The following is a 24687-nucleotide window of genomic DNA, read 5'->3' on the forward strand; positions in this document are numbered from 1 at the left end:
TCCTTCACCGGAAAACACGTTTGATGTGTCATGCATTCGTGACAATACGCCTGTCGTATAATAGGAATCTCTTATCGATGCTCCTAAATTGTACGACTGGTAAGTGAGTGTGATATGCCTCCTTGCCCGATATATGTGTTCGTATGAATGTCACGTTGATCATTTCCATGGAAATGATGAAAACCTGATAGCTTGTCACGTAGGCTGCAAGAAATGAACGCAACAATCAGAGAGTTTCTCTCTATTCTGTCAAAAGCCCGCCCGGTTGGCCGTGCGGTCTAACGCACTGCTTTCCGGGCGGGAAGGAGCGCCTGGTCCCCGGCACGAATCCGCCCGGCGGATTTGTGTCGAGGTCCGGGGAGCCAGCCAGTCTGTGGATGGTTTTTAGGCGGTTTTCCATCTGCCTCGGTGAATGCGGGCTGGTTCCCCTTATTCCGCCTCAGCTACACTATGTCGGCGATTGCTGTGCAAACAAGTTCTCCACGTACGCGTACACCACCATTACTCTACCACGCAAACATAGGGGTTACACTCGATTGGTGTGAGACGTTCCCTCGGGAGGGGGGGGGGGGGGGTCCACCGGGGGCCGAACTGCACAATAACCCTGGGTTCGGTGTGGGGCGGCGGAGGGGTGAAGTGGACTGCGGTAGCCGTCGTGGGGTTGTGGACCACTGCGGCTGCGGCGGGGATGGAGCCGCTCCGTCGTTTCTAGGTCCCCGGTTAACATAACATTCTGTCAAAACATATATTTTTAACGTTTTTGAAGTTGCGTTCCGTTATCAAAGTTTTGACTCTTGAATTCCTTTGTTGTAACGTACGAGGGATGCCCATTCCAAGTCTCCCGAGCGAGCGCGCCAAGTTTCCGTCACTTGCGACGGATAGCGTAACTGCAGCAAAATTACGTCTGTAGGTGAAGCACGTCACAAGCAGCGTGCCGTCATTGAATTTCTCACTGAAGAGAGAGAAACTGTGGGGAATATTCACAAAACGCTTGTGCAAAGCATCTGCTGCCGACAGAAGTCAGTTGGTCAGCTGGGCACGGAGGGTGGGGTCGTCAGAAGGCGGTTCGGCGGAGCTGCACGATTTGCAGCGGTCTGGGACACCATCCACAGCCGTCACACCTGACATGTTGTAGCGAGCTTCCACTGGTTTGGGATATTAAAGGATGCTACTCGTGGAAGACATTTTGAGGACGCTTGTTTCGCGCAGAGAAAGGCCATAGGACGAGATGGAGATTACGTGGAAAAATGGTGTAGATAAAACACCAGTCTTTCGTGTGTGTAATTCTCATTACGTTCAATAAAGAATTGAGGAAAAAAATGTCGTGCGTTACTTTCTGGGCAATTCTCGTAGTTTACACCCGTTTATTTGTTGTTTCCATTTCTGTGATACGTCAGTGTGGTACCTCGTCTGCTCTCACTGTTCGTCACATTTACTTCCTACGGTAATGTATTATTACCACGTGGCTCATATTATATAACCAACAACAATAATAATAAAAAAAACATTGGTACGAGCGAGGTTTGAAACAGGCTCGCAATCCAACACAATAACCACGTAAACATTACGCCATTTCTCTTCCCTACTGCTCTATATTGCACTTCTTGTTCTTGGACAGCTGACTGTTTCTATTTTGCTTTTTTGTCACAGGCCAGTACAGCTTCCTCCTGTTTTCATGCCTGATCTGTGTTCAGGTTTTGACGGGCTGTTCATTGGGCTCTCGTACCAGTAAATGTGAGGGAGGGCGGGTTGCCACGGGGAGTTTGCCTGGCGAGAACACTCGACTGGGGCCGCACACATCCCGCCTAGTATCCCAGCACCTGTGCAGCTTGTTCGCCAGACCAATAAGAAATCTTTTGCAAAAAGTTTCTGCGGGTGCGGCTATTTTGCATTTCAAATAACGAAATGAGCACTCTCTCTCGTCTGTGATTAGCTGCGGTCATTATCGAGCAACAACATGCAAAAATTATGTTGCACGTTTCCATTTGTCAGCAACTCAACTCGGGAGGCGCAGGAACTGCGAAAAGAACAATGTGAATGCCGTCCCTTACAACCGGTAGACTGGCTCAGCGTATTACAAGTATCAGTCGCTGTGCAACTAAATAAACCCGTACGCGACTAGTCGCCGCTTCACTACATGCAACAAATCAAAATGTCTAAGTACAGCTATTAGGTATTTTTACGTAATTCGACGGTAATACGGAACGCCATTGCATCCTGATCTTTCCGCTGCTGTGTGAAGCTTATAACGTAATGTTTGTCCGTAACTGCTCGATAATGCGCAAGGAGGCGTATTAGGTAATTATAAAAGTGTTTAATTAAAATAATGATAGACGTCACGCTGGCAAATGACGGCTTTCAAGAAATTTAATGCATAGAGCCATAAAAAAGACAACTAAAGTGCACAAACATGAAATAGTGGCTGTTGTGGCGCTTCCTCCGCTGCAAACTAGTGGAGCTGAGCGGACACACGGGCGTAGTGAGCAGCTCACCTGGGGTTAGGGCTAGGGTTAGGGTTAGGCGTCGGCGAGGCAGAGGCGCGGAGGGGTGTGGCAGCGAGACTAGCGCAGTGAGTAAGGGCGCCGGCAAATGGAGTCGTCCGCCGCTAAGCAGTGGATGTCTTCGGCGAACAGGCGAATACGAGAAAGATTATTTACCTAGTTCCACGTACTGCAACTAACGGTAACTATTGTTTCATTTCAGAGAGAATTAACCGACTTCAATTTCTCTTACTGGAATATTGGTCATTGAAGTTAGTTGCCACTAAGTTGCCGTGTCCGCGCAAAATGTTTTATGTCTGGCTCTAATCTTGTACTGAGGTCAATAGGCCGTTTTCTTCCAGTTACGTTTCGAATCAGCAACGCAAATGAATCTTCGTACACGAAAGTTCAAAAGGCACAGACCTATTTAAAAATCTTTGTCAGTATGTCGGTGGCAAACAGAAAGGACGGCTGCAACTAATACTACTGCAACGTGACGGTTTGTCAAGAAAATCTTGTACTCCCGGTTTTCCGCAGTTTGTACGTATTTGCACACCGTGAAAATATTCAACTGCAGACCGGAGTTGGGGCATACAGCCCATCGCCGGTGGCATTATTTTGTGTGTCAAGCACGAAATCTTCACGATGTGAAAACTAATGTGAATCTGTGTGGTAGGCACATTGTCTTGTGTACGTCCCAGAGCTGTGCGACGTTGAAGGCCCACACTTCTCGCCCGCATTTGACACCATCTTCCCTTCTCCCCACTGTCACTATGTACTCGTAGAATGTAACGTTCTCCACGAGGTTATCTGTACACTGATAATCTTGAGCTCTCTTCTTGTGTTATCGACAGGTGATGAAAGCTTAGACTGATTACAGAAAGTTGGAGTGTTGATGCATTCTTTAGGATCGTTCACCGGAGGCAGTCTGCACAGATGACAGCATGTTCAGTGAGCAGCGGCGTCCGTAGCTTACACGAGCCCTCTACCTGCACTCGCAACGCCACATCTTCTCCTACTACACTCGATGAAACCTTCGCTTCTGTTCGCCGTTCGCCGTCCAGTATGAGGTTCTGGGTTATGGCGGACAGAAATCTTTGGAGCGAACCGCTGACGTGTCAAGACACTCCGCATACTTAGGTGACGACGGGGTTACGCGTCGAACGCATTTGGGTAACCGCTAGTCCGGCGTTTGATGTTCGCGGTGCGTCGTGTACGAACGAATCGCGCTGTCGGTTCCCCGAACTCGCACCGATTCTTTGAGGGACTTGGCAGCGGTAGAGCCGAGCTGCAGCGTGCGGGCGGGCGCCACCGGTACCGGCTCTCCTTCTGAGCGCCAACCATCTGCTCTGTTGTCAAAATTACTGGGATTGTTCGCCGCGCAAAGCAATTCCCGATTAACGCGACCGAAGAAACGACTAATTTCGCTCGATACTGAAAGCAAAATGCGCCATGCAGTACGGCGGACGCTTCCTTGAGTATCGGTGGTGCGTGACAATGATGGTCCTCTGTTCTCCAGCCGCAGCCGCAGCCGCAGCTGCCGCTGAAACGCGAGCCACGCTGCCAGCCGACACCGCCCACCCGCCACCTGCGTCACCACTGCCGACTTGCAGGCAGAAAACACCTACAGAGGAATCACTGTCCCTCCTATGCTGCTTTAAGTATTGGTACAATTACCGCTGCAAGTCACTTTCGCTTCATTGTCGGTTACTTACAACTCGTAACCACTCAAGTTTCTCTTATACAGGGTGGGGCAGATAAAAGTAGCCCTTGTAAGTATAGAGCAAATGCCCTGAAATTACGGAAACGAAGAGCTGACTTACCAATTATTTACAATGAGAAATACAGTGAAAAATACGTTTATAGAAAATGCTGAAAGAGACCGACGGACATTCAGATACACCCGCCGTAAAGTTCGGATATCGATGGTGGCAACTTCACGACTGATGTTGTCTTTGAGGCCTGTGTTGTGCGTAAATTTGTTTCATAGACGTTGCTCTTTAAGTACCCCACGCGAATAAAATCCGGAGAAGGTGGTGGTGGTTTTGGGGGAGGAGACCAGACAGCGAGGTCATCGGTCTCATCGGATTAGGGAAGGACGGGGAAGGAAGTCAGCCGTGCCCTTTCAAACGAACCATCCCGGCATTTGCCTGGAGCGATTTAGGGAAATCACGGAAAACCTAAATTAGGATGGCCGGACGCGGGATTGAATCGTCGTCCTCCCGAATGCGGGTCCAGTGTGCTAACAAAATCCGGAGAACGTGGTGGCCATAAATGTTTGTTAACACTCAGTCAAGACATCGTGGACTCGTTACAGGGACATCTCAGAAGTGTGGCATGTTGCCCCATCTTCCTGGAACCAGCGTGTTCTCTTTAATATTCAGTGAGTCGTGCACAAAATGTATCAAAAATTTCCATATACGCAATCGTGTCGGCACACAGTGTTAGGATCCTCCGTTGCCCAGTACCACGGTTTCTGTGGATTCTCACAATCGAAGACATGAAATCACGCTTCATCACTCGTGATGTAATGGAAAGGGTTTAACAAGCTATCGTTGGCGTTACTCAGATGCCTCGTGCAGTAATCTACACGTGTCTGACTGCCATCCTCCCGTAAATGCTGCACAACCATTACACAGTGTTCCGTTAACTTAAAACTTTTCAATCGGTTGCCAACTTCTCCGACTTACATGTGCCTCTTCGACCAATTCACGTGTAGACTTCTTTGGGATTTGAATAAGTCTTCCGTGAATTTCTGCAATAACTTCTGGTGTGTTAACTGAAGGAATTCCTTGTCGTTTGACACTCTGCACAGATCCGTAGATGGGTCAATTTTTATGCGCCTCGGTATTGCTCTCTCTGCTGGTAGTTCTCTATCTGGATCCTGACCTCCAAAATTTCGCGAGTTTTCTTCTCTGAGCCTGTTTTCACACGCGCTTCCCAATTTCGATACATTCTTCTATTGAGAATGTAATGTTGCAGACCGCAAAGACAAACGACTAGCTTCGCTGATGAAACAGAAATTCTGGCAGAAGAATACTAGCAATCGATGACTGCATAAACCTGTCAATTGTTGTAGCTGTTTATTCCATTCCGGAAGTCAAAATATTTGATTCGCATTCACAGGGGATGTGGGCTGCGCCACGCCACCGCGGCTCAGCCGTAGCAGCCACGCCAGCCTCACTGTGCCAACACAAGGCGTGGACCACTTGTGGCACGAGTTCAAGAAATATTATCGACGGCAAAAAAATTAATAAGAGATGCTGCAGATCCCCCATGGTTCACAAAACGGGCGAAAACACTATTGCAGAGGCAGCGACTGCAGCACGCCAAAATTCGGAGTATGCTGATACATCAGGTCCATACTTAACAATCATATACAACCGTTCGCTCGACGAAAGATCCATACCCAAGGACTGGAAAGTTGCACAGGTCACACCAATATTCAAGAAAGGTAGTAGGAGTAATCCACTAAATTAAAGGCCCATATCCCACATCGTTAACGTCGATATGCAGCAGGATTTTAGAACAAATATTGTGTTCGAACATTATAAATTACCTCGAAGGAAACGGTCTGTTGACACACAGTCAACATGGGTTTAGAAAACATCGTTCCTGTAAAACACAACTAGCTCCTTATTCACGTGAAGTGCTGAGTGCTATTGACAAGAGATTTCAGATCGATTCCGTATTCCTGGATTTCCGGAAGGCTTTTGACACTGTACCACACAAGCGGCAAGTAGTAAAATTGCGTGCTTATGGAATATCGTCTCAGTTATGTGACTGGATTTGCGATTTCCTGTCAGAGAGGTCACAGTTCGTAGTAACTGACGGAAAGACATCGACTAAAACAGAAGTGATTTCAGGCGTTCCCCAAGGTAGTGTTGTAGGCCCTTTGCTGTTCCTTATCTATATAAACGATTTGGAAGACAATCTGAGCAGCCGTCTTCGGTTGTTTGCAGATGAGGCTGTCGTTTATCGACTACTAAAGTATCAGAAGATCAAAACAAACTACAAAAGGATTTAGAAAGATATATCTGAATGGTGCGAAAAGTGGCAGTTGACCCTAAATAACGAAAAGTGTGACGTCATCCACACGAGTGCGAAAAGGAACTCAAACTTCTGTTACACGACAAATCAGTCTAATCTAAAAGCCGTAAATTCAACTAAATACCTCGGTATTACAATTACGAACAACTTAAGTTGGGAAGAACACATTGAAAATGTTGTGCGGAAGGCTAATCAAAGGCTGCGTTTTATTGGCAGGACACTTAGAAAATGTAACAGACCTACTAAGGAGACTGCCTACGCTACGCTTGTCCGTCCTCTTTTAGAATACTGCTGCGCGGTGTGGGATCCTTACCAGGTAGGACTGACGGAGTACATCGAAAGAGTTCAAAGAAAGGCAGCACGTTTTGTATTATCGCGAAATATGGAAGAGAGTGTCAGAGAAATGATACAGGATTTGGGCTGGAAATCATTAAAAGAAAGGTGTTTTTCGTTGCGACGGAATCTTCTCACGAAATTCCAATCACCAACTTTCTCCTCCGAATGCGAAAATATTTTGTTGACACCGACCTACGTAGGGTGGAACGATCACCACGATAAAATAAGGGAAATCAGAGCTCATACGGAAAGATATAGGTGTTCATTCTTTCCGCGCGCTATACGAGATTGGAATAATAGAGAAATGTGGAGGGGATTCGATGAACCCTCTGCCAGGCACTTGAATGTGATTTGCAGAGTATCCTTCTAGATGTAGATGTAGATGTGAATTTCAAAGAATGCGAAACCACGAGGATTGGCATAGTTTTACAGAAGCTCGAAATTTAGCGCAAACTTCATTGCGAGATGCTTTTAATGGTTTCCACAACAAGTCTGACAGAAAACGCAAAGAAACCCTGGTCCTATGGAAAGTATAGCACTTACGAGGTAATGGCTATTATCGACGCGGGGCGTCAAATTTATTCCATATACTTAGATTTCCAGAAGGTTTATTGACACCGTTCCTCAAAAGTAACTTGTAATGAAATTGCGTGCCTGTGAAGTACCGTCTCAATTTTACGAGTGGATTCTGGATTTCCTGTCAGTAAGGTCACAGTTCGTACTAACTGACGGAAAGGCAGAAGTAAGATCCGGCGTTCCCCAAGAAAGCGTTATAGGCCCGCTGCTGTCCCTTCTCTACATAAACGGTCTAAGAGAAAATCCGAGCGGCCCTCTTAGACTGTTTGCAGATGATGCTGTCATTTACCGTATTGTAAATCTGTCAGATGATCAAAACCAACTGCAAAATGATTTAGACAAGATGTCTGAAAGCTGCGAAAAGTGGCATTTGACTCTAAATAATGAAAAGTGTGAAGTCATCTATATGAATACTAAAAGGAATCCGCTAAATTGTGGTTAAACGATAAATCACACAAATTTAAACGCTGTGAATTCAACTACATACTTAAACTAAACAACTAAACTCCTTCCGAACAGGCTATGAAGGCCCAAAGGTACCGACCGGCCGCCGTGTTATCCTCAGACCACAGGCGTCACTGGATGCCGATATGGAGGGGCATGTGGTCAGCACACCGCTCTCTCGGCCGTATGTCAGTTTCCGAGACCAGAGCCACTACTTCTCAACCGAGTAGCTCCTCAGTTTGCCTCACAAGGGCTGAGTGCATGCCGCTTGCCAACAGCGCCCGGCAGACTGGATGGTCACCCATCCAAGTGCTAGCTCAGCCCGACAGCGCTTAACTTCGCTGATCTGGCGGGAACCGGTGTTACCACTGCGGCAAGGCCGTTGGCAACTAAATACTCAGGGATTACAAATGCGAAAGAGCACACAGATAACGTGGTGGGGTAAAGCAAACCTAAGACTGCGATTTACTCGCAGAACACTTAGAAAACGCAACAGGATTACAGAAGAGACTGCTTACACTACGTTTGTCCGGCTTATTTTGGAGTGTTGCTGTGCGGTGTGGGGTCCGTATCAGATAGGACAGATGGAGACATCGAAAAAGTTCAAAGAAGGGCAACTCGTTTTGTATTATCGCGAAATGCGGAAGAGAGCGCCACGAAAATGATTCGCAAATTGAGGTGGGAATCATTTAAACAAAGTCGTTTTTCGTTTCGGTAGGACCTTCCGACAACATTTTAATCACCAACTTTCTCCTCAGAGTGTGAAAATATTATGCTGGCGCCTACTTACAAAAGGATAAATAATCATCGTAATACAATAAGGTAAATCAGCGATGACACGGAAAGATTTAAGTGCTCATTTTCCTTGCGCGCTGTTCGAGAGTGGAGAAACAGTTGAAGGAAGTTCAGTGAACCTCCTACCAGGCTCATGCGGTAATTATGGATTGCAGAGTAATCATGTAGACGTATATTATTAATGTCATTTTCATCTGCAGGCTGTCTTTCACAGTTACCCCCCTAAATATATCTGCTCACTCCGTCTGCAGGCCACGAGTGGCCTACTGGGACCATCCGACCGCCGTGTCATCCTCCGTGGAGGATGCGGATAGGAAGTGCGTGGGGTCAGCACTCCGCTCTCCCGGTCGTTATGATGGTATTCTTGACCGAAGCCGCTACTATTCGACCGAGTAGCTCCTCAATTGGCATCACGAGGCTGAGTGCATCCCGAAAATATATCTGCTGCACCTACCAATTAATTACAGACACACGCTTATTAAAGACCATTGATGAATTTCGTGAAACAGTAATTCGTGTTAAAATAGGCAGTAACCTGATTGCAGTTACTCACGAACTTGAGGATTCATAATTTATTTAGAAAATCAAATTTCATTTTGATACTTCATCATGTACACTAACCTACATCAATTTAAAAAATACTCAGTTTATGATACACTCACGTTAAATAATTATTAGATTTTATTTATCACTTCGTATATTTGAAGGCAAGTTTCACAAATAAATGTGAAACCAAATAGCTACAACCATACAGCCCTATCAGACTCCTTTTACCGTTGTGATCTCGCCCTGAACACTGCCAATATACAGCAACTCGCTGATTAGAAACGCACAAGAAGTTTACAGTAGTGGGTAGCGAGTAGAATCCAAGTCTTCACATAACTTGACGAAGCAGCACAAGAGCTACCGTCACACAGTTTAGTTGTGCCATTGCTTCTGACAATTTGCTTTGTTGAATTACTGGCTTTAATAAAATTAAAAAAATAAAAATAAAAAAGAACGTCCTGCCATAAGGGCAGTGCACGCCACCTTGTTCCGACGTATCATTTTCTCATTTGTTTTACAGTGATGTCACACACATTTTAATATCGTAACTAGAGCACACACACACACACACACACACACACACACACACACACGCACACGCATACACACAAGCGCCACATTTAATGCTTTCCTGCCCAGTAAAGGAAAAACTGGATCAAAGGATTAAATACTTGGGAGAATACTACCAAAGCAATTAAAAACAGAAAAGCGTACTTGTTTTAATTTATATATAGCAAGTGGGACTTCTGAGTCGCTTCATCGGACCTGACCGGGTTCTTTGCTTATTCATTAGTAATATTAGTGTAAAATAATTAAAACGAAACAAAATCAATTATTAACGAAAAGTTCTCATAATAACGCCCCTTCACGTCCTATGATCCGTACACTCTTATGGCGAAATGGACAATGCACTGGTACGACGGTCTGTTATTTCTTTCCTGCCATCTGCGGACAGAGATATTGAACTATGACAGCCAATGAGTGTCGTGTGCTACACAACGTCCCGGCAGGCCACCGGTGCACGCATTCATCTTGAGCCTCTTTCATCATTCTAAGAGGTGGGCGGGACTTTTAAATACGTTGGGCCGATCGAGCCCGTGACCTCCGTTTTACGAGCCGCTGACGCTAACCCATACCACGGAGGACGTTGCCTGCCTAAACCTGATATGCGCGTTTTTTTTATCACTTCTTTGTGATATTGCAATATGCTTAGTCCATCAACGTTATCGTACATTTACCATGGGGATAATGGTACCATCTTTTTTTTTGGCGAGATACGAAAGTGAGTAAGATGGGAACCTTACTACTTAGGTGAGTTGTAACACTGCAGTATCTAGCTTGAGCAGTCTTCTACCCGTGAGTAAAGCTCTGCTGCTGTAACAGCCCAGAACAAACAGAAAACATGGCCTCTGTGGTTTACAGCACAGAGCAATTCATCTCTCGACAAGCGTCGAGTAAACAACTCGGCACAAAGAAACCTCAAGGGCAGCAAGATTTGGTGCGTCTCAAGTTTCGTGTGGCGCTCTGTTTGCAGCGACAAAAACACTCGTCTCCTACGCCTACACAGGCGTAAGACGAGAGAGAGAGAGGGGGGGGGGGGGGAGGGGAGAGGGAGGGTTTGCCTGGTGTTGACAACTGTTACATGCCTTAGGCGGCTGTTTCTCAAGCTTGAGGGCGACGCTAAAAGTTGCATGCTACGATCCGCATCACTCGTTTGTGTAATTTTACGACGGAACGAGAAGAATAACATTTCTCTGCTGTCCTCCGTTGAGAACCCTATTTAATTTTTGTGGCCATTAGTACGTTGGAGAAAGTAATGTTTTTCTAAGACTTTTTTGTTGGATGACTGTCCAGACAAAACTATACAGATTTCCTTAACCGCTCTCCCAACTAAGTGAATGGCGCATCGCACAAAATATATTTGTACCGTTTAAGCAACCCAGTCAAAAATCATTTAAGATGTTTTTGCCAGTATTTTCCACTCTTGCTGATAGGCAAGGGACACACAAAATCGGAGGTTTGTCTAAGAATATGCGGAATAGTTTTGTAAGTATAGTCAGAGAACAGTTTTACTTCGACACAAGTTTCAGTAACTGGCAGCTAGCAGTTCCATTTGCATTCCAGCATGCTCCAGACAGTTCTGGAAGCGCATTCTTTTGTAGAGCGAAATAAACAATCCACGGGACTGGGTGTAACACGACACATCTTTACAACCAATACCCCTACAGGACATGATGTGCACTTGATTTCCTCCGACGCTAAATCGACCTTTCCGCAGCTAGTCATAGGAGAATCGAGGAATATTTGACTAGAAGGACCCTGAAAGTTATACTAGACGACGAATGCCCCACAGAAACGAAAATAAGATGGAGCGTGCACCATGGAAGCATAACAGCCCCTCCAATGTCACCGACACTAGAAGATTGTCCGCTGAAGATGCCGCTTTCTTCGGTAAGTTGTCGCCGTTACACTGTCGCAAGGAACCACCGAAAGACTTGGACTGAATTAAATGTGGGCAAATGTGAGATAATGCCTTATCACTGTGAGAAGATTTAGTGGTAACACCGAGACGGTGACGTAAAATCAGTACTGTATTAGGTAAAACTGTTTCGAGTGTTGTCGGGAAACGTGGTGCGTCTCTGAAGGAGATCGCATTCGACACTCTAGTGCGGCCGATTCTAGAATGGTGTTCAGAGATGGGAGTCGCCAGGAAGCAGGCGTGTCTAGAGACACGGAACGAGCTCAGTCAGAGGCCCATACTCGGTGTAACGCATACCAAAATGTAACAGAAATGCTCGCTGAAGAAGTGTGACGTACTTGTTGCTAAACGCTGTTCGGTAAATTTATAGAACCTCTTTTCGAAAAGGAATTTGCGACCATTGTGTTGCAAGACGTGTACATCGCGTAGGGATCATAAGAAAAAGTTACGAGACAGAGATCTGGGCGAGTAAATAGGCTTTCCCGTTGCTCGCTGTGACAAAAAAGTACTAAAGGCGACTAACCGTTTGTTGTTTTAACGGTTAAGTACCGAGCTGCACCGTTCCACCTAGTGATGTCAGTACTTGCCGACTAAAGTGCTGAGTGGTGAGAAGGTTTCCGGACTTGGCGGCTGGCAAACAGTATCTGTCGTAAACTGTGATTGCGGTGGAGCTGTCCTCTGTCAGGTCTGAACAAATGCAGACCGTGGAGTAAGTTTAGCTCAAGTGTAATAGATGTCATCTAGACTGCTGTGAGCGCTTGTCATTATAATTTCGACCGAATATGAGTTTTGATTGTCTAACTGGTAAGACAGAAGCAGAGAGACTATTTCACAATATTACTAACAGTGACGAAATGTTATTGAAGGAAACATTACTAAAGCGATAAAGTCGAAAAGAAACCCAGTTCTTTAGAAAGACAACTCTGATGACACTTATTTTTCATTTGTTCGCTAAAAAGCAGTGAAGAGGAGCTACAGACCAGAAACGAGCGTCAAAATGGAGTAACGAAGTTAGCTGTCCAGTCCATGCAAACGGGTAGTAAAGTTAACTACAATGTGGGTTAGAGAGAGAGAGAGAGAGAGAGAGAGAGAGAGAGAGAGGGACTTGTGCTGGGTGAGCGCTGACGCACAGCAAGAGCACGTGCGGCTGCTACGCCACTGTCTGAGGCAACTTCTGCTGGCTGCAGCTCGCAGCCTACCGAGTGGGATCTGACGTAACGGAACGCTACGGTCACAGCACAGCGTCGACAACAGCTTAAACGTATTAGCGGTCGTAGCGAAGCAGAGTAAAGTTTCCTCCAGCAGCAGAAACACAAACGCAAGCTAGCGGATGACAATAAAGTTTTCTCCAGCAGCAGAAAGATTGTACGATGAAATATATTAACGTGGGTATAAACTAGCTTCCTAAGTCACACAAACAAAGTGTGAACAACTTGCTTAACACCGCCTTCGCCCTCCTTTGTAAAGCAGTACGGCGGCTATTTTGTGTGGCACCGAGTCAGCGAGAACAACACCCTCCTGGAACCGCTGTTGCACTGCTGGAAGATGCGATCGCCGGCACGAAGGGACGCAGACGGTCCTCGGATATCACTGTGCCTTCGACTCCGTGGGGGCCCGTGCGAATGTTCCCCTTAGCGTAACAGGGGCCGCGACCGACTTGCGGCCGTGGCGCGCTGCTCGTTTCCGGCAGCAGTTGTCCCGGGCGGCGGCGCACCTCGGCCGGGTGTGACGAGAACCGGGGTGGACAGCCTACAAGGCGACAGGCTTCCATTCCACTGCGGTCGGACCTCGGTGACACTGTGTACCCAGCCACTGCAGTCCAAACTGATGACGTGGCCGGGTCAGTACGCTGCGTGCTGCGGGGGCGGGGGCGGGGGCGGGGGCCCGTGTTGTGCACTCGCACTGCCCGCCTAAGCCGCTTTACGGAGCGGCAAGCCTCCGACATCGCACGCTGCCCTCCGACCACTTGGCACACGGAAGATGGCGACAGCCAGTCACTCCCCGGCAGCCCCGCACCGCACGTCAGTCAGCGGGTGTCTCCTTTTGCGTCTCGTGGAGCCGCCAGGTCGTCATTCGCCTCCGCCCCACTTTTACACGTTCTTGCTCGCAACGCCATTAGTTCACGAGCAGTGGTCGTACTGTTTTGGTTTATCGACGCACATTCTGAGAAAAGAAATGCAGGTTACAGGAAAAGTGCGAAATGCTGAGAGCATTTGAAAACTAATGTCACAGTAGCTTGTTACAGAGTATTTGCCTGGATAAGATATGACGTACGGAGCTTGTACACACAGCAGGCCAGGAGGAAGTGTACGGAACGACGAACTGATAGGTCGTACCAGAAACAATCTACGATTAGCTAAGTGACAGTACAGAGGAATAAAAGTGACAATTGTTCCGGATACACTGTACAACACAGTTAACGGGTAACTCTTTCGAAACGCAGTAACTGTCTCTCACTAGATTCAAAATCTCGAAATTCTGCTCAACGGTGTCCACACGATTCCTCTGAACGGTGCAAGAAAAGCGTGGCGGCCCGCAACCTCAGCCTCGGGCTCGGGCTCGGCGTCGCTTCGAACATCGAGGTGTCCACAAATGCGAAAAACAGAGAGGTGTAAGGTGTGTTAACGAGGTCACATTGGCACCGAACTTGACGACCGTTCTTCCCAACTCTATCACGATGGGTCGACACACTCCCTCTTACCCACAGGACACCCCTCCTTTCGATTACTCTGTGTCGAGATGAGAACCACGACGACAAGCGTTAAAATACAGCAACTTCATTTGTTACGGGTGGGTGACGAAAACATTTGACACACGTCGCTATTCAGAGATGTCACGAAAACACCTGAGGGTGTGCGTAAAGTAGGTGAGTGGAAGCAGCCCCCTGCTCGCGACGTCGACTCACAGACCCAGCGACAGTTGGCTGCAGTGTGACGACCGACAGGAGGGCTCTGCCACTCTGCTGGCGCCACCTCTTCTAAGGACATCGTGGGCCATCAATCGCACTAAACGTGACGGCGCCCCTGTCGGGTGCTGTGCGACCACAGTTCTTGGTGTGGTGTACACTTGGAATGACCTGGGACCGCTCAGAACCTCCGGATGGATTCTGAACGTGATGCTTATGCTTCTTCAGCCATCGTGTTCCGCGCCCTTCTGTGGTGTGGTCACGACGGGTGCGGTTGCGACATTTACACATACCGTACATAAATAAAATACCAACGAGTCCCTTTACTTTAAGACCTGCCAGTTCGGTAGCACTGTCGGTACCACCCAGCCAGATTTGTTAAGCGTTCTCAAGATGTTTTTGCACGGAGGCAACTTGTGAGTGAATCTTATGCGCCGGCAGTCTGGCATCTCCCTCACACGCCTGCGGTACCAGCGGCTATCGCAGAAGCTAAAACTCTGTAAGAGATTGTTGGGGTATACTTTTAAAGTGGTCGAAAAAGCTCGACGGGTAGCACCGAGGATGTTGTCGAACTGCCGTGTCACAGGAGGGCGCGAAACACGAGGTCTGAAAGAGCATATGCACCCATCGATCCTTCTAGCGACGTCGAGATTTCGTAGAATGGTTTTCAATGGTCCCTAGGGGTTCCACAATGTATACCACAGCAAAGAAATTGCGGTCCCACTGTGCTCCAAAAGGTGCGGTCACGTCCAGTAGGATGTCACTAGAGTCAAAAGTTGCCAAGACCGTCGTCCCGTCGCTCATGCGCGTGCGAACTGTCGTTTCCCACCGCAAAATGTGTGGGAATCGACGCCGTGAGGTAAGGGGGGCTTTCACTGCGGCCCTTTGTGCCACCCCAGAGGCCTTTCCGCGTCCATCCTGAGCGGCCGAGTCTAAAAACGGTCGCCACCTTTGCCAGAGTGAACACGAACGACATCATGCCAACAGCCAACCGGCTGCTCCGCTCCAAGCATCTTCGACGGACCCACGCACAAACCACGCAAAAACACTCTGACCGGACAACGTTTTGATCGCTGCTACCTAAACCAGTTGAGCAGTATCTCGGTGGTCCCACAGACTAGCTCGAAGCAAATAAACAAATTATCCGTTCATTATGTTATATGTTATATTATTTCGTGTGGTGAGACGCAAGCCAGTGCGACGAGGTCGGGAGCGAGGTTGTCGGCGCACGAGCAGCCCTGCCGTCCCATCCCTGGTTCCAGAGCCGGTTGCTGGCTGCAGGCGCGCCTCTTATCTGCCGACCGGCCGGCCTGGCCGCTTCCTCGCCGCACGCCGCACTATCTGGGCCGGCGCGCGAGTTCTCGAGAGGGCAGCGCGTGCGACATGCGCGCCGCGCGCCAGCCTCCAGTCCTGGGCGTGGCGCGCGCCGTCTCTCGCCTCACAGCGCGTCTTCCGGCCTCCTCCACCTACTGCCAATCTTGACACGCTATCTGTTTGTTATACGCAAATGTTTCCACCGCATTTCATACGTAAATTACTGTTACCTGTTTTGGATTTACAACTGAGAACAGAGAAAAGACAAAAATGCAAGTTTACTGTAAAATATAAACAGTTACAAAAATCTTAATATTATATGCTTCCCAAGAAATAATACTTTTGTTTTGTGTCGTCACACAAATGTTTCCCTTTTTCTTTTTCTTTCAATGCCATAAATTGTTGAATACATTTCAAAAAATGAAAATATACGACTGCTATATACTTTTTTTCACATTGTAAATGTGTCTTAAGTAATCCAAGCATTCTGACGCGCCCCCTACGAACGTAACCCCTCCAGTTTGACTGGCGGCGCTCGAGCAGATCACGAGAGCAGTTGTCGGCTTAAGTGACCTGAGCGAGTGGTTCTTGCCAGCCCGACGTCTCACAACATAAACGCCATCTGTTTACCTTAACTTTGCATTTATTAATATCTTTGTACATTGCTGAAGTCTTCACTGCACACACTGGTTCGGTGCAGCTTTCTACGCCGGTCTACCCTGCAAAAGCTACTTCACTTCTCAATAATTACTGCACCGTATATCCGTTTAAGCCTATGTTCATTCGGCCCTTGACCTGCCTCCTTAGTTTTCTAGCTCCACACATTACCAAACTGTCGATTTCTTACCCACTCAGTTCTCTTCTTATCAACTTCACTCAAGTTCTGGCTTAAATGTCTTTTTTTTTTTTCTACCAGTCAAAGTCAGTTGCTCTTCGTAGTTATCCGCTCTACTTACCCAATCTTCAGAATTTTTCTCTAGTATGACATTTCAAAAACTTGTCTTCTCCTTTTGTCAGAACTGCTTATCGTTCACATCCATACAAGGCTACTCTCCATAACAATAACTTAACAAAATGCTTCCTTACATTTAAAATTACACACATAAAAAAAAACATTTTGCATCACCCAGTTCCCAGTCCTCCTGAAGACAGATATTGTATCACAGACACAGTCCTTTTGACTGCTCTGGGATTGTTCAGAGATGTCACTAAACCCGCCCAGAGCTATAAACAAACATCAATGAGCAGCGCCTATTACACGGAGGGGGTCCGACAGCCGATCAGTTCCAGTCACTCCACCAGGAAGGAGGTATATGGGCTCGTCTCTAGTACACTCATGCCTAGACGGTAAGTACCGCGGTTCGATAGCGTCCGCATGGCTACTTTGTGACAGGAAGGGCTCTCGACGAGGGAAGTGTCCGGGCGTCTCGGAGTGAACCAAAGCGATGTTGTTCGGACGTGGAGGAGATACAGAGAGACAGGAACTGTCGATGACGTGCCTCGCTCAGGCCGCCCAAGGGCTGCTACTGCAGTGGATGACCGCTACCGCATCAACAAAAGCAAAACGAGGATAATGGAATGTAGTCAAATTAAGTCGGGTGATGCTGAGGGAATTAGATTAGGAAATGAGGCACTTAAAGTAGTAAAGGAGTTTTGCTATTTGGGGAGCAAAATAACTGATGCTGGTCGAAGTAGAGAGGATATAAAATGTAGACTGGCAGTGGGAAGGAAAGCGTTTCTGAAGAAGGGAAATTTGTTAACATCGAGTATAGATTTAAGTGTCAGGAAGTCGTTTCTGAAAGTATTTGTATGGAGTGTAGCCATGTATGGCAGTGAAACGTGGACGATACATAGTTTAGACAAGAAGACAATAGAAGCTTTCGAAATGTGGTGCTACAGAAGAATGCTGAAGATTAGATGGGTAGATCACATAACTAATGAGGAGGTATTGAATAGAACTGGGGAGAAAAGGAGCTTGTGGCACAACTTGACTAGAAGAGGAGATCGGTTGGTAGGACATGTTCTGAGACATCGAGGGATCATCAATTTAATATTGGAGAGCAGCGTGGAGGGTAAAAATCGTAGAGGGAGACCAAGAGATGAATACACTAAGCAGATTCAGGAGGATGTAGGTTGCAGTAGGTACTGGGAGATGAAGAAGCTTGCACAGGATAGAGTAGCATGGAGCGCTGCATCAAACCAGTCTCAGGACTGAAGTCCACAACAACAACAACAACAACAACAACATCGGCACAGTAGAAGAAACTTTAAATTTTCGGGTGGAACTTCCCTTTAAGCGCTGCGCCGTATATACTGTGTGTTCGTATCTAAGGCTACGCCGAAGCTAGTTACGGTCATTCCTCGGAAGACAGCACACTGTTAGCATTGCCAGTCGGCCGTGCTGCGCTAAGTGGCGACGCCTGCCGCCCCATTTTACTGCGAGTGGCGAACGACGGAGACCGCATCCTCAACAGGCCTGCTGTAGTCATTTGACACTAGAAATCAGTTTCAACAGAATTATGTTGATAGGTTGCAAAACTGCGAACAGTCACTTTATTTATTTTGTCTTTGCTAGACTTTTTCTTTTTTCACGACGTAAGTAACGCTTTTAATAGTTTCATTCTTCTTTGCTCATCTTTTAATGGAGGGAGGAAGTATGGATTTCATTACATGAGATTTGCCTTCGTTTCCGCTGCAAAGGTCTTGTATTCGGTGTCCGCCCACACAAATTTGAATCCAAGAACCTCTCAGGGAGAATCCTGCGATTGTTCCATAGAAAAAGCTTAGTCTTTGAGGTAGTCTTGTCAATCTTCATTAGGACCGAGTTTACAAATTTCAAGAGACATTTAGCCGACTTTTTGTCGTTTCCAGGGAACATCACAAGAAGGTAGTCTCTTTTCGTCCTCCATTAAATTTATTTACAATATTAATAAGACTGCCAATGATTACATCACAGTACCTTCCAGTATCTACAAATGTTTAAATGATTCTGACGTTTTCTTCGTCATCGTAATTTCTTTGAGCAGGCCACTCATATAGGAAATCATTTTTAAGTTCCCATCAGTTTGGAGTTTCGTTAAAGCCTTTGCAATCCCTTCGTCAGGCTTCACTGCTGTCTTTTTTCTTCTGTTCCCATCAAGGTTCAAAATTAGTCGGTCGCTGTAGTACTCTGCATCTTCACAAAGATTCTTCACTAAAAAGTAAACATTCGGACGAACTTTTGATATTCACGGGTGTATTGTTCGGTTCCGTCCTTCTGAGACGGTATTAGTGCGGTTGCGACTTCCACTACAGTTCCATATCTCTTCGAAAAGTTCGTTATCGACCCATTGGTCCACAAATTATTCATAAAAGTCCTGAAGGTTCTGGCTTTCAGGCGTGCTTTCTTGAATACGCAGCCAACCATCATCCAAGAGAAGATGTGCTAGAGCAGAACACATTTCTTATGTGGCGGCGTACTTCATCGTTCTCCTTATAGGCTGGAGCGAGGCCGCAACACTAAATTTGTTTTCACAGTCATTGATTAAAATGATAATTGCGACCCGTAATCTCCGTTCCAGGGAACAAACTGTTAGCTGCCTGGACGAAGGCATTTCGAAGTCCATCATCTGAGATGCAGGGTTCCATCCAGGCACGCTAGTTTTAATAGTTAAAAAAGACGTTCATATGTTTCTCTCTTTTTATTTGGCGACACAGCGCAGACGACTAGAACGGTGTTAGATTCTCCCCAAGAACTATAAAGGTCGGCGTGGAGTATAAGCAACTGCCCAAACTGCTTGCTAGATGACTCGAACGTTCCATGCATACAAAACGATTCGCGATTTGATAGACATGCTTTTCCCTTTTAGCTGGCAAACAGCGGTATTCTGTCGTTCGGTTCACTCTAAGAATATTCCTCCAGAATCGGTGAGATCTTGTGTACTTCCCATACATTTTCGCCTAATGTCGTGTAACGATTGTTTCGCACTTCTGTGTGATGGGGAACTACGTTAGCAAGTCGTACCCTCGATTGAAGAACTGCCTTGCTTCTTCAACGTAGACCAGTGGAACTGTAGCGTCTGTTTCTTTTGACTGCTTCTTTGTGATGGCAAAACGCTTCCGCACTTCATTTGCTGCTTCATCTGGAATACAAACGTGGTTGCTTTCTCCTAAAACTGTGTTACTTTTTGTGGATAGTCTTCCTTTGTATTTACTCTTTTTAAAGTTTACACAACGCCAGTAAGTCCTTAATTGTTTGTATAGTCCACTATACACTGGTACCTGTTGTAAATTAGTAAAGGCTTCCTTTTGATGGTCTCGGTGAACTCCATTATCTCAGCACTGAAATACCAAACACTGCTTGCCACTCAAGAGGACAGCTGCAGTGCTGATCTCTGGAAGAAAGTCACGCACACCAAGAAGTGTTGCGGGGAAAGGGAACTTTGCGCACGAAATGGGCTTTGGTCTTCCCCAGAATACGTCTCCACGAACTCGGCAATTGAGCGGTGTGGCCGTGGTGGGGGGTCAGTACACCGCGGCGCCGGCGTACACCACACCACACCACACCACACCACACTACACTACTGTACTCTACACAACGCCGTAGCAACGAGGATGCGACTGTACCTGCCCCGTGTCGTAAAATGGATTTCATACTGAACGCGGACGAATTGGATTCACCGTGAAACACGGGCGACGAGTATTTCTGGTACTGTTACTTGACACGCTCAAATTGGAGATGCGCGATCTGAAATTATTTAATGGATTTAGAAAAAATTTTGTTGCTTGAGATAGTAATAAAATTATTTTTATTTGTCACAGGTTTCGCCTAAAGTTGTTAGCCATCTTCTCTTCGGATCTGAAATTACACGGAAAAATTCTGAAATTACGCAGAAAATTTCTTGTACGGAAAAATGGCGTAGTACCAACTGCCAATACAATGTTCCACGATTTAGCTACATATCACATAAAAAAAATTATATGTCAGTCATCAATGATATTTTTTCGGCCACATGCTGCCACAGGCAGACACAATGATGTTACTTCCCACCTACTTCCTTCTTACTGTTTTGCGCAAATGTTCGCAAGGATCTGATTCTTGTACCTTTCAGATATTACTAATCAACCTGATTTGTATCTTATTATGTATATGTTCATTGTTTCGACGGTGTATTTTCCTTCTTTACACGTATGCGTACCATGTATAATAAAAAATGTCATTATTTTCATTCCAATGTCAATCGTTGACGTATACCGTCTCGTTCAGTGCTGTGTAGGCCTGTTGTCTGCTTAGCTGATATACTTTTCATTAAATACGAACAGACTGCGTAAGGTTCACAAAACGTTTATCATTGCACACTGCTGCTAACAACGCTGATGTAAAACGGTCCCGGATGGCTTGTGACATTTTCTTGCCATGGGACGAGTTGCTTTGGGGTTCACGTTAATTTTACACGTTCGTATGATTCTGTAATTTTCTATTGTTGAATTTGTTGGCTACTTTTACTCTGTTACATGGTATCGTACATAATACAAATGTAAATACTGCTCTTTCAAATATATTTACACAACACTGAGTGGCAATTGGGAAATATTATTTTTTAGGTGTACGAAGTTTTTGTATTGTGTCTTTTTATCGGGATAATTTTTATTCCTTTTGCTACAGTATGTAAACTGTTCAACAGTTTCTCCGCTTAACGAGTGCCATCTGGCGGAACGTCGCTTCCCTGTAAGCCACGACGCTTAACATCGTTTACTGTCCTGCCTGATACGAAATGCGCAGTTCCTTGTTGTTCACCGATGCTGCGTGTCATGGGTAGCTCATTCTGTTGCTCACGCTACATATGTGGCGTCTATGGAATATTGTAGTTGCAAAGTGGATAAGACATTTGGAATGTTAATACACAGTGGACCACACGATCTCTCAGTCTTGGGTAGGAATTAAATAGTCTCAATTTTTCTTTTGTTGTCATAACACAAATGGGTCAAATGGCTCTGAGCACTATGGGACTTAACATCTCTGGTCATCAGTCCCCTAGAACTTAGAACTACTCAAACCTAACTAACCTAAGGACATCACACACATCCATGCCCGAGGCAGGATTCGAACCTGCGACCGTAGCAGTCGCGCGGTTCCGGACTGAGCGCCTAGAACCGCTAGACCACAACGGCCGGCTGGCATGGCACACTCCGTCATAACACTTGTTCCTGATGTAAATATATATTTTTAGGTGATTTTCTATTAATATTTCCTCGACCTGTATAACAAGACATTTTTGACGATGTTTCCTCATCATCATCATATATTCTTCTACTTTTCCTCGTTCTTTTTCCGTATTGTTGCGACCATTCTTCTGTGTATTGTGCTATCATTTTTGCTCCATTAGTTCCTTTACTATTTTCTGTCTCGGGGTATTCTTGGCTTTCACTCTGTTTTTGCTTTAATAAATTACTTAAAAAATTTATTGTGCCTAAATAAAAGGATAACGTTTCGTTCACGTGGCCTCTACGCGCTGTCTCAGTCCGGCTTTCCCAGCAGTACGTAAGCACAACACACATGACTGTCCTCGTAGTTATTTCTTCCTTTCTGTACCAAACGACTTGTTCACTAAAGATGCGTTTTCTGTTGCAATTTTTTTCTGGTTTCCGTGCTATATCTCTTGTCTTCTATAAGTAAGATGCTTAAATAAGGTAATTTACAGTTTTTTTTCTATTCTGTTTCTTTTGTGTCAGGTACTGTCTCAATTTTTTATTTGTCTACTGTCAAAATTTTGGGTTTTTCTGCTGATAAAAGTTCAAACAATATCATCTTTAACTGTTTTTGCTTTGAAGATCTTCGTAGATATCCTTGTATTGTCCCTGCCTGCTTTTAGTCTCACATTGTTTTCCATTAATTACTATATTTAGACTTTACTTGTTGTGTGTGTGTGTAATGCAGTTCGTCTAGTTTAGGAATCTGGGCGTGTATCTTTGAAAATATTGAAGTGTCTGCTGCAGAAGACCTCTGAAGGCCACATCCCAAGCTTCTGTTTGGGAGTTGCTCAGTGCTACGACGCTATGTATACTCCCTATTTTTGGTCTAAAAAAATACCCTCGTCAACATTTGGTGCTAAATTGCGTTAATCCAGTTTTTTCATAATACATCAGAGTATATTTGTTGCTCGCTTATCGTACTGCAATTAGAGGCATCTGTTTTTTCAAGAATGAGTATTTTTACCAGCAATGAGTATTTTTAGCAAATCCTCTGGAAGAGTGCTGTAATAACAAGAGTTTATAACTTAGGAAACTTTATCTTTAGCTGTTTATCGACAGATCCTCCCATTAAGCAACAGAGAATGGTTCCGAGCACACGACTACATCTATATCTACACGATTACTCTGGAATTCACAATCAAGTGCGTGGCAGAGGGTTCATCGAAGCACCTTCAAGCTATTTGTCTACGATTCCACTCTCCAACAGCGCGCCGGAAAAACGAGCACTTAAATCTTTCTGTGCGATCTCTAATATCTCTTATTTTATCACGCTGATCATTTCTCACTATACAATTGGAAGCCAACAGAATATTTCTGCATTTGGAGGAGAAAGTTGGGGAATGGAATTTCACGAGAAGATTCTGCCGCGTATAAAAACTTGTCTGTTTTAATGACTGGCAACCTAATTCACGTATCATGCCCGTTGCACTCTCTTCCCTATTTCGCGATAATAGAGAAAGAGCTGCCCTTGTTGAGATTTTCCGGTGTCCTCCGTCAGTCCCGTCTGACGAGGATCCCTGACACACAGCAGCACTCCAGAGGAGGGCGGGCAAGCGTGCTGTACGCAGGCTCTTTGGTCGATACGTTGCATTTATAAGAGATCTTTGGTTTGCTTTACGCACAACATTAGCTTATGATCGTTCCATCTGAAGTTATTCGCAATTGTAATCCCTAAGTATTTGTTGAATTTTCAGTCTTTAGATTTGTGTGATTTCCGATAGTACTCGAGTAGATAAGATCATACTTTTCATTATTTAGAGTCAACTGGCACTTTTTGCACCATAGAGGTATCTTGCCTAAATCATATTGCAATTGGTTTTGATCATCTGACAACCTTACGAGACGGCGAATGACAGCTTCATCCGCAAACAATCTAAGAGGGCTGTTCAGGTTGTCTCCTATGTCGATTTTGTAGATCAGGAACAGCAGAGGGCCGTTAACACTTTTTTGGGGAACGCCAGATATTCCTTCTGTTTCACTCGATGACTTTCCGCGAACTCTATGTGACAAGAACTCGGGAATCCAGTCGCACAACTGAGTCGATACTCCAAAGACAATCAATTTGATTAGAAAACGCTTGCGAGGAACGGTGTCGAAAGCCTCGCGGAAATCTAAAAATACGGAGTCAATTTGACAACTCCTGTCGATAGCACTCATTACTTCGTGAGAACAGAGAGCTACTTTTGTGTTTCTCGAGAGCGATTTTTCCTGAATCCGCGCTGACTGGACCCTACTATTGCAGAACATTCACTCTGGGAAGATATTACTGTGTGAACCATTGTTCGGGAGAGAATGACTGGGTGTCGGGTCGTGTTGGCGCCACTGGTGCTCCCCGTCGCTGGCCGGCTCCTCCCCCCCCCCCCCCCCCCCTTGTCAGCTGGAGGGCCCGAGTGCACACTGGAGAGCTGCTGGCGCAGCAGCAGCCACAGTCCGGCCAGCGCTTCCAGTCTGGAGCCTCACTTTATCTCGCCTCCAAACTGGGTGCCTCTGGAAACCTTCCTACCAATCGACTTTCTTTCTTTTTGACGTGC

At 45.9% G+C, this 24687-nt stretch overlaps 1 protein-coding gene across 1 annotated transcript in view; it reads right to left on the reverse strand.

The window, feature by feature from the left end:
* LOC124777979 (caskin-2) overlaps positions 1-24687 on the reverse strand; it is a 1020751-nt gene that overhangs the window by 488856 nt on the left and 507208 nt on the right. The window lies entirely within an intron of this gene.

Source organism: Schistocerca piceifrons, chromosome 2, assembly GCF_021461385.2.
Source record: "Schistocerca piceifrons isolate TAMUIC-IGC-003096 chromosome 2, iqSchPice1.1, whole genome shotgun sequence".
Taxonomy (NCBI): domain Eukaryota; kingdom Metazoa; phylum Arthropoda; class Insecta; order Orthoptera; family Acrididae; genus Schistocerca; species Schistocerca piceifrons.